The following is a 9,529-nucleotide window of genomic DNA, read 5'->3' on the forward strand; positions in this document are numbered from 1 at the left end:
TTAACCATTGAACCCTGGGCCAGATGAGGAGAAGGACACAGAAGAAACCTCTTCTGCTACACACCTCCCCAGCTGTAAGGAGGACGTAGCAGCTTTTTTAGCTCCTGTCAGAGATTCTGCAAATAACACTTTCTCTAGACCTAAAATGGAGGCAGCTTGAGGGATCCTTGACACCCACGCTTCTTCCCAGGCTTTCAAAGAGACAGAAAGGAGGAAACAGAGCTAGTTGCCAGAGTCATTATGCTTCCCCTTTCTCATGCCTCTCTCGGAAAAAGTGCCTTCAGCTGCTCCCTCGCCTTTACTTCCTATCCCAAACTTTATCCACTTCCTGCAGAAAGGTGTGGAGGAAGTGCTTTTCTTGCCATCTGCCATCTGCATTTGCAAGACTGAGGAGACAGCACGGTTTGCTGCGCGGGAGGGAATGAGTAGCGAGGAGAGGGGAGATCGCAGCTCAGCACTGGATGCTGAAGTAAACACCTCACTGGTACGGCCTCAGAAATGATGGTGTCCCCACAGGTGATGAGGTGGTGCTGTGGGGTGTAGGGTCAGCGAGGGTTAGACAGCCAACATCTCCTCCCAGCTGCACTAAGGCTGAAGAAAATGGATTGTGAAACTATGCTTACGTTATATAGCAACGCTACACTCACGGACTGACCTTCGTGCTTAATGCGAGTGCAGTAACGAGCTTCACAACCCACAAGTGCTTAACTGTCTTGACTGAAATATTGGCTGCTCAGTGGCATGTGGATTTTAACTTCCTGAATGGTGGCATGCTTGCATATTTTCTAACACGTAATGCATTTTCTAGCATGTAACAATAGGATGAGAGGAAACGGCCTTGAGCTGTGCCAGGGAAGGTTAGTTAGATACTAGGAAAAATTTCTTCACTGAAAGGGTTGTCAAGCATGGGAACAGGCTGCCCAGGGAAGTGGCTGAGTTGCCATCCCTGGAGGTATTTAAAAGACGTTTGGATGAGGTGGTTAGGGACATGGTATAGTGGTGGGCTTGGCAGTGCTAGGTTAACGGTTGGACTTGATGATCTTAAAGGTCTTTTCCAACCTAAATAATTCTATGATTCTGTGACTGAAATGGTACTTTACACAAAAGTAAGTGAGAACACAGAATCACCAGCCCTGGATAGAGGTTAGGTATTCTGACAGTCATATCAAGGGCTGACGCTGTGCCTAAGGTAGGTGTCACATCAACAGAGCTTAATAAGGTTGGGGTTTTTTTATGACAATACTGCACAGACTTGACGGAATGTTATGAAAGGTGAAAACAATGAATAAAAATTAAGTCAGCTCTCTACAGAGAAATTAAGGAAATGTAATTCCAGTTATGAGAGCTGTTCCCGGCACACCTTCTGCCTGTGGCACCAGAACCCCTGTACACAGCTCCCGGCAGGGGCTGCTCTCACTGTGCGGCCAGTGGAGTCCATCCCCACCAAAACTTTACAAACTTCCTAAAAGTTTTCCTTGTCTTGAATTGTTACACAATTGAAAAGAGAAAAAAAAAAATTGGCCATTATCCTGTAAAGCGTCTTGTAACTTCCTCCTTTGCACTCCTTTTCATGCTCAGCCCAAGTGGTGGTCACATGCCTCTCTGTGAGAAAGGTCTTGACAAGATAAACAACTTCTCACATCATGGGACAAGTTCCCACAGCCTTTTGCTTGCTTGTTTGTTTGTTTGTTTGTTTTTTAGCTACCACAGAGTTATTTTGCCTTCATGTGCACATGCAGTAGTGCTCCTTGGGGTTTTGCTGTCCTTGCAGAAGTACGTACAGGATCTTCACCTCGCTTACTCTGAAATACCTACTCCTCTGATTCATCATGACAGTCATTGCAGTTACCTACGTGCTTTCTCATGAACCAGGCTATGTTCCGGACCGTCAGGGTTTTGGCTTTGAAATACTGCCCTAGGTCCTTTGAAAAACTAAGGTAGATACAGTATCAGTGTAGGAACAAGTTTGGAGCCTGTATGAGGCTGTGTAAGAATACTCTTAGGAAAGGCATGTTTCAAAGGTAGTGCTACTTTTTCTTTAAATGCTATCACAAAGAGAAATCACAGACACAAATAAGTTATCTCTAGCCAGAGCTTTTCCCCAGTGATTAAAAGCACTAGCTGTGTTCACCTTCAAAAGGTACAAATAATCAGAAACACCCCCCCCCCAAAACAAAAACAAAAACAAAAACAAGGGATCATTAGTGATCACTTAGCTTCTATACATCCCATGAATCTGTCAGGAAGTTCAGTGATCTTCTCATACAGACTTACGGTAAAAATACACATTTTGATCTTCCAGGAACGTCATTCCTAACTCTAGCAGTAATTTCAAATTTTTGCCCATTTTGATTCTCCTTGGCTACCCATTCTTTCCAAATTCACAGTTCCAGGAACCAGAGAACTGAAGCAACGAGACCTGAAGCAGTCTAAGCTGTGGTCTTATTCAGAGCCTTCTATCACTCATTCCAGAAGAGAAAGAAAATGTCCCACTACCCAGGAAATTATCTATATCCTAGGATTGAAGCTCTTTTAAATGCATATGCTGCATATCCTGTAATTACCCTTGCACTGAATCCTGAAGGAAGTAGATAAATAATGCACCATGGAAATCATGGCATCACCAAATGCTGTTACTGGTCTAGCGGCAGCTGACTAGGGTGGTCACCTCTCCAATAGAGCAGCAGCAATGAGCACTACTTACAAGTCAACCACCAAATCAAAGACAACAGGTTTATTTGAGGCTGAGGAATGTACCTGCCTGAATCGTAAGGTAAAAGAAAACAGAGAAAGGTAGCAAGGATAGATTAAGAAGACAGGGTTGTGAACTGATGAGCAAGTCTCTAAAGAGGTGCAGTGTTTTCAATGTAACAGCTGCTCTGCTGTTGCTGCTGTGTTGGATGACCTCTCATGCTCTGTTACGTGTGTTCGTCTAATGCATGTGTGATCTGATATGCACCCTGAGACAAAACTAGCCTACTGGACAGTAATGCTTCTGCATGACAGCCAGTCTGCTCTCAGGCTGGGAGAGGTACCCTGATGGTTTGGGATAGAGAGTCATTAACCTTCATCAGTAAAAGGAGAGGGCCTAAGTTTAGCTGGAGCTCTGCATGAGGTAAAAGAAGAAAAACCAGGAGCTTCTCATTTTCTTAAATATATTTGAACATTCTGAGACCCTTCAGAAAAGAGAAAGCTAGAGGCAGTTACTGCATTTGGGGTGTGGGTTGTTTGGGTTTTTTTTTTTTTCTTTTTTCTCCTAATACTGTAGTCTTTTGTGCTTTATACATGAAGTTATAGTGCAGTGTGTGTTAGTGTAGTTGCTGGTCCCACCCCCAGATACAGGTTGGAGTAAAAGGCTGACCACCTTGCTTGGCAAAAATAGCACTGTTACAGAAATTAGACTAATCTAGTCTTTTGGTTAAGAGGTAAGGAAGGGATATCTACGGATGTCCTTCCCTGAGCATGGTAAGGACAAGCATGATAAACAAAATCATGGTGCAGTCAGAAGATCTGTGCAATGCCATTGTGAACTTCTGTATATTTACATCTGGCCTAGATGTCGTAAGAGTTAAAGCGTAGATCAGAAAGATCATGTCTTCTATAACTTTCTGGAAAAGACTGCCATTAATCTAGGTGCAAAAATGTCTTCTGATAAAGAGTCTCACCTCATAAAACAGGCTAGCACCATAATCAGTCTCAGAAGAAAAAATGTTGTGTCCTTTGTTCTCTTTCAGTAACCCAATGTCTCTATCTGATGTGGAAAGTCTCATGCAAAGTAATTGCCAAATATTAGCTATGTTTTAGAGATACTGCATATAGTGTCTTTAAAGGCACATAGTTATTCTATTATGCAAATCAATCTTATACAGACCACAATGTTGTTTGACAGACTACTGGGGACAAACTAAAGAATGGAAATTGCCTGTTTTGTTGAATGTTATGAATTTCTAAAGAGCATTTTCATAGCATGAACAAAGTATCACAATGGGAGATACTGCAATTCTGCATGGTACCTAGTGATTAAAAATTCATAGCAGAACCATCATGTATAGTCAGGATAAGCATTAATCAATTCAATCCAAATTAAGTATCATTTCTTGTGAATCTATGTAGGGACTATTCAAAAGCAGAATGGAATTATAAATAATAAGGAGGTCTGAGAATGGACACAGATGCTTTCAACAATACACATAATAAAGAATAAGATATTTTATGAAAAGAGGAAAAGTAAGAACCTAACTTTAAGGTATTTTTTAATCCTCATGAATAGGTGGATTCTAACTGAAATTTGTGTATGCTTATATTTGTTGTGATTATACTGATATTCTTACTTCATCGGAGGCCCTTTTATTTTCATTTTAAAATAATCTAAGAAACATTTCCCAGTGAGAGAAAGGTATGCAATATATTCTCTTTGGCAACAACCACAAGAACATGATATCTGACCGGTGGTGCAATGTATGTGAACTGCTGAGCCAAACAGCGTGTGTATAACTCGTATTGGCCATCTAAAGTGCTGGTTTTGCCTAGTGAAGGTATCACAGGGGACATGATGTGAGGATGGGACTTGGGAACCAGCCACATAAATCCATAGGAAACCAGGCTTCATTAATTCTGCTGCTCACAGAAAATTTTGTTATGTGAATATGTGTTTCCTGAAGCAAGTTCTCTTATCTGGAAAGGGAGGAGGCCAAAGAAACTGTAATTGAAATGAGTACCAGAAAAAGAAGGTGGAGTCAAATATAAAAATCAACATATTAGTGTGTGTTGTTGACAACAAATCAGTGTGTGTACTGATACCAGACAAGCTTTGGTTCTTTTTCACAAACATCCAAAGAGAATTAAAAAACCTTTGCAACAGATCTCCAAGAGTTGATTAGCAACAGAAAGAGGAAGCTGAGAGTTTCCAGATATTCATTTGTACACAATGTTATCCTGTTACCCTTAGGTAGAGCTGAGATGGGGTGGGGCTCAGTTCAGGATCCCACAGGGAAAGTAAGGAAGTATTCCTGAGCCAGGATACTGTTGGGCTTGTCCATGGACATGTGTTGCTGAGAGATGTCTCAGAGAAATCTCAGATGACAGAGACTAGTTTTCAATTATTTTTTAAAAAATGTTTTACATTTGCACCCATCTTGCCAAATTTATCAACAATCCTTTGTTACCTTAACCCTTTGTTAGATATAATTTGTTGGTTTTATGCTTTTGCTGTTTAAAAAGAACTACAGCACATTTGATAAATTAGTGGTGGGTCAGGAAACTGGCACATGGGCTGAAGCTAGAACAAACACTTGGTCTTTATTCTACGCAATAATTTATTGTGTTGGGAAACTTGCTGTTATTGAGCTGTGTGCTAATTAACAAGACTGTGGGCAATGGTATCAGATTTTTTTTTATCAGTTATCAGGCTGATCAGTTGGAAGTGTGTTGAATCCAGGAGAGAGAGGGAAATGTCAATTCCATCATTTAAGGAAGCAGATAGATGCCTTCTGCTGCACCGCACTGGACTGCTCACCTCTGTCCCAAGAGAGCAAATACAGCCAGGAACAGGTGCTGAAAGGAGCATTCTGATCAACAGTTGAAAGTGGGTATCCTCTCTTCTGAGAAGGGGCTAAAAATGCCTGTCTTGTCTAGTCTGGTAAAAGAAAAGGCTGAAAGGGGAACTTCTCCACTCTGTAAATATGTTAAGCAGTCTCAGGTTTTTAAACCTAAAGATAAAGTTTACACAAAATCACGGAGTAGAAAATGTTCCTGCCTGAACTAAGGCTGAAAATTAAAAGAAGGTTTCTAATTTTCACAGGTTAGGGCTTGGAACAGTGTACTGGTAAGATTAATGGGAATAAAAAATTTGGTTAGTTTTAATAAAGGATGTGATTGTTTAAGAAAGAAATTACTTAACAAGACTACCTGCTGTAGCAGTGAAAAGTACTCTGGTAATCTATCTGGATTACTAGTGAACTAAAGAATGTATAAAAATATTAGCTGCTGAGAATATTTTATTTTAGAGTATATTTTTCTTGTAAAGTATATTATTGATATCCTCTCAAACCTTTTTTTTTAAGGTTTTGTAGGACAAAAATCAAACCATACCCCCATAAGAGAAAAAATCTTCTGGCAATACTTTGAAGTAGTATTGCTAAAAGGGGAAAGAACCTGGTGAAAGGAGAAAAAAGAGCGCTTGATTTCATAAGGAATCTTTCTGATTTCTACTGGCCATGGGTTTCATTTGTAATCATATCGAAAAAAAATGCCCAGCAGAGCTACACAGAGACTAGGCAGTTCAAAGATCTGGCACAATAGTGACTGTAGTAAGATTAATAAATGAATGCATACATCCACTGTATCAACTTCAGTCTAATAAATTAGTTGTTAAAAACAAAAATGTCAAGAATGTTTTAGATCTTGTAAGACAAAATTAATTCACTTTCATAGTACATGAGACCGATCTGTAACAAACTTACATAGCATACTGTAGAACATAAGTATAACATAATGATATACAACAAACAGGCAGCTAACCAACCAATTAGTAGTTTGAGTGATTCTGTTTTCCTGAATTTTTGCTGAAAATGAACTTTTCTACAGTTATTTATGTTTTCCCTAAAAAACAGCGTGAAACTTGTGGTGGTTTTCTGTTACTGGGAGGAGGGCCATACACAGCCAAGGAGTTCAAAATCACCCATATGCCAGGAAACAGGGACGATCTCCAAAATGATGTGTAAAGATAAAATCAGATAAAATCACACCACTCAAAAGTGTTAGGCTGTCAGGAACATACAGATATGGTTTGTCCAGAATATACAGGTATAGTTTTTTAGTGCTTTTTCTCTAAACTACTGATGTTCAGTTGCAGAGCTAATAATCAGTTTTCCAGGAAAGACAGTGGGAGACAGAGATCGCAGAGGGCTGTATGTGTACTGCAGATTTAACAACACCAGGGTGTGACAGGCAAAACCGCAACGTTTGCATTCCAGTATATTTTATTTGGTAGAACAAACTTCTATAGATAGAACAACGGACTTGAAAACCATGTTGGAGAGCAGCTGACCACACAGACGGCCTATTTCACAATTTGGTTTCCTAACCATCCCGTTCCCAAAGCAAAACAGAACACTGTCGTTCAGGCAAATCTTTGAACTTGCACTGTGAATGCATTGGAGACAAAACTACCCACAATCACATCAGAAAATCATGTACCGCTCTTGGTTCTCATCCAAGGCATTTATGGAAGTCAACCAGGAAGAAAAAAAAATCCTTCAGATACCTTAGATAAGAAATGCAACTTTGAGCTCCTTTGTTTCAGTACAAGTATTCAGTATATGGGTGCGTGCATCTGTAAAAACACATGCAGGTCCACAAGCATACAGAACACGTTGTAGAAAAGCAATCGTTCTTGGCCGGATGATCTTAATTAGGGTAGTTATTTTCTACTCTCTCTATAACCATCAGCTGAATAAAATGGGCAGAGGAACATGGAAAAATTGCAAGTCAGATGCACAAATCGCTAATTCCTCCTGCTGTCTGGAAGGGAAGCAAGGTGTTAAGGGATGTTAAGAGAGTGGCCGCCTCCTCCAGATAATGCACTGCCTTCAAAAGCACCCACATATAGGGCTCATAAAATAGAGACAGCCAAGTCCCGCTCTCTTGGGCTGGCAGAGACGGAAGGTCACTGGTGCAGGCATACACATCACACTCTCTGGTTCATAAGCACACGTGCATTGCTGGATCCCCTGAGCACCAGCACGACCCCTCTGCCCGCCCAGCACACCTGCCTGCATCCCAGCCCCCCTTACCCACCCCACAGGTCTCCCACTCTCCAGTTTGTCCAGCTTGAGGCTCACTGCAAACACCCACGCACTCAAACACTCATCCCACAGACACCCCATGTTCACAAGTCCCCCCAGGCAGCACTGACCCCCTGCCCTACCCCAGACCTGAGGCCCCCTTACTCGCCGGCTGGTCCAGCTTAAAGTTTGCTGGTGAGCACACACGCCCACCCCATGCACACCTGGCTTGGCAGATACAGACCCTCGCCCCCAGCAGCTGGCACCAGGCACCCAGGCTGTGACCCACACCCTCCTCCAGCCACTGGTGCAGAGCCCTCTCTCGCTTCCCTCACCCCTGTAAAGGACAGACTGTGGTGATCATGCGCAGGGCTCAGCCAGACAAACACGGACGGGACCCGTTTTACATCTGACTGTCCCCCTTTATACCCTTTTTGCCTACCCCCCTCTTTGTTCCTCCCTGCGCCCCTTCCCCTGCACGTCCCCCAGGGGTTTGTACAGCTCTGCCCGTTCCCACGTCCCCCAGGGGTTTGTACAGCTCTGCCCGTTCCCACGTCCCCCAGGGGTTGGTACAGCTCTGCCCGTTCCCACACCCCTCCCTGTCCGGCTCTCCCCTGGCTTGCAGTCCTAGCCGTTGCAAAGTCCAAGCTGATCTTCCTGGAAGTGGTACCAGTAGTTTGTTGATAGCCCATCAATTAGTGTGGTTGGGTTTTGTCACTGTTTTGCCAGGTCTGTGTCTCTGTCTATTTATTTCTATTATCACCTTTTCGCCTTAGTTTCCCAATTGGCAAGGTCCTCGATCGGATAACCTCGCTGGAATAAACCTTCCCACATCTCACACGCCCTCATCACTTGGTGTGACTGACCAGGTTTGGTTCCCATCACTGCCTCCCTTACCATTTATCAGTCGGGTTTGTGTCCCTGTATGTTTTGCTTATGGCTTCATCCTTCTCTTATTATCCCTTTTCTTCACTGAAGAAGGTCCTTGACCAGATGCCCTTAAAGGAGCAGACGCTCTCCTCCCACTTACCCTTACACAAGGATCAGAGTATACATTGGCAGATCTCCAGGAGATAGAAAGTAATTATATTTTCCATTTCCAAACTAAACTTTGTTGTTGTTATTCCGGAGTGATCTTCGCAATTACTATCTTTTGAGTACAAACTGAAGGAAAACCAGTGTGGCCTGAGGAATCAAGTACTGTCATAGAAAAGCTTCAGGTCCAGCTGGGTGAAAGGGAATAATGTCCCAGTTTGCTTTTTTTTCCCCCCATCAATTGTCTTATATTGCAAATATGTGGTAGAAATATGTATTCTTTGTGTCATAACTTTGACCGACTCTTTAGGATAATTCCACATGTGCTGAGCTTACACAGGAAAGGCAAGGTCCTTGCATCTTTTTAACAACTTGGGTTGGTGACTGCTTGCTGTGGCAAGGACTTATAGAGGGGGCAAGTGGAGAAAAAGATCAGAGAATGAAAAACCACTGCAGGTGCCACCTGTATTTACGAGAAATTGGGCAAGCCAAAGACATTAGTTAAGACTGTCCAACAGAAAATTTGATTAGTTTCTCACAAACTCTTGCCTGTGAACACCCTGTTTTCCAGCAAAGTGTGGGCAGTTTCCCCACACTTAATTAATAGAAAAGTTTGTTAACACAGAGAGTATTCCTCTGATTCCTCTATGAGGTTTGTTCAGCTCAACTCAACTTCATGGTGCAGGTAAATAGTGGTGAAAACGAAGAGG

Source organism: Mycteria americana, chromosome 3, assembly GCF_035582795.1.
Source record: "Mycteria americana isolate JAX WOST 10 ecotype Jacksonville Zoo and Gardens chromosome 3, USCA_MyAme_1.0, whole genome shotgun sequence".
In the NCBI taxonomy this organism is placed as follows: Eukaryota; Metazoa; Chordata; class Aves; order Ciconiiformes; family Ciconiidae; genus Mycteria; species Mycteria americana.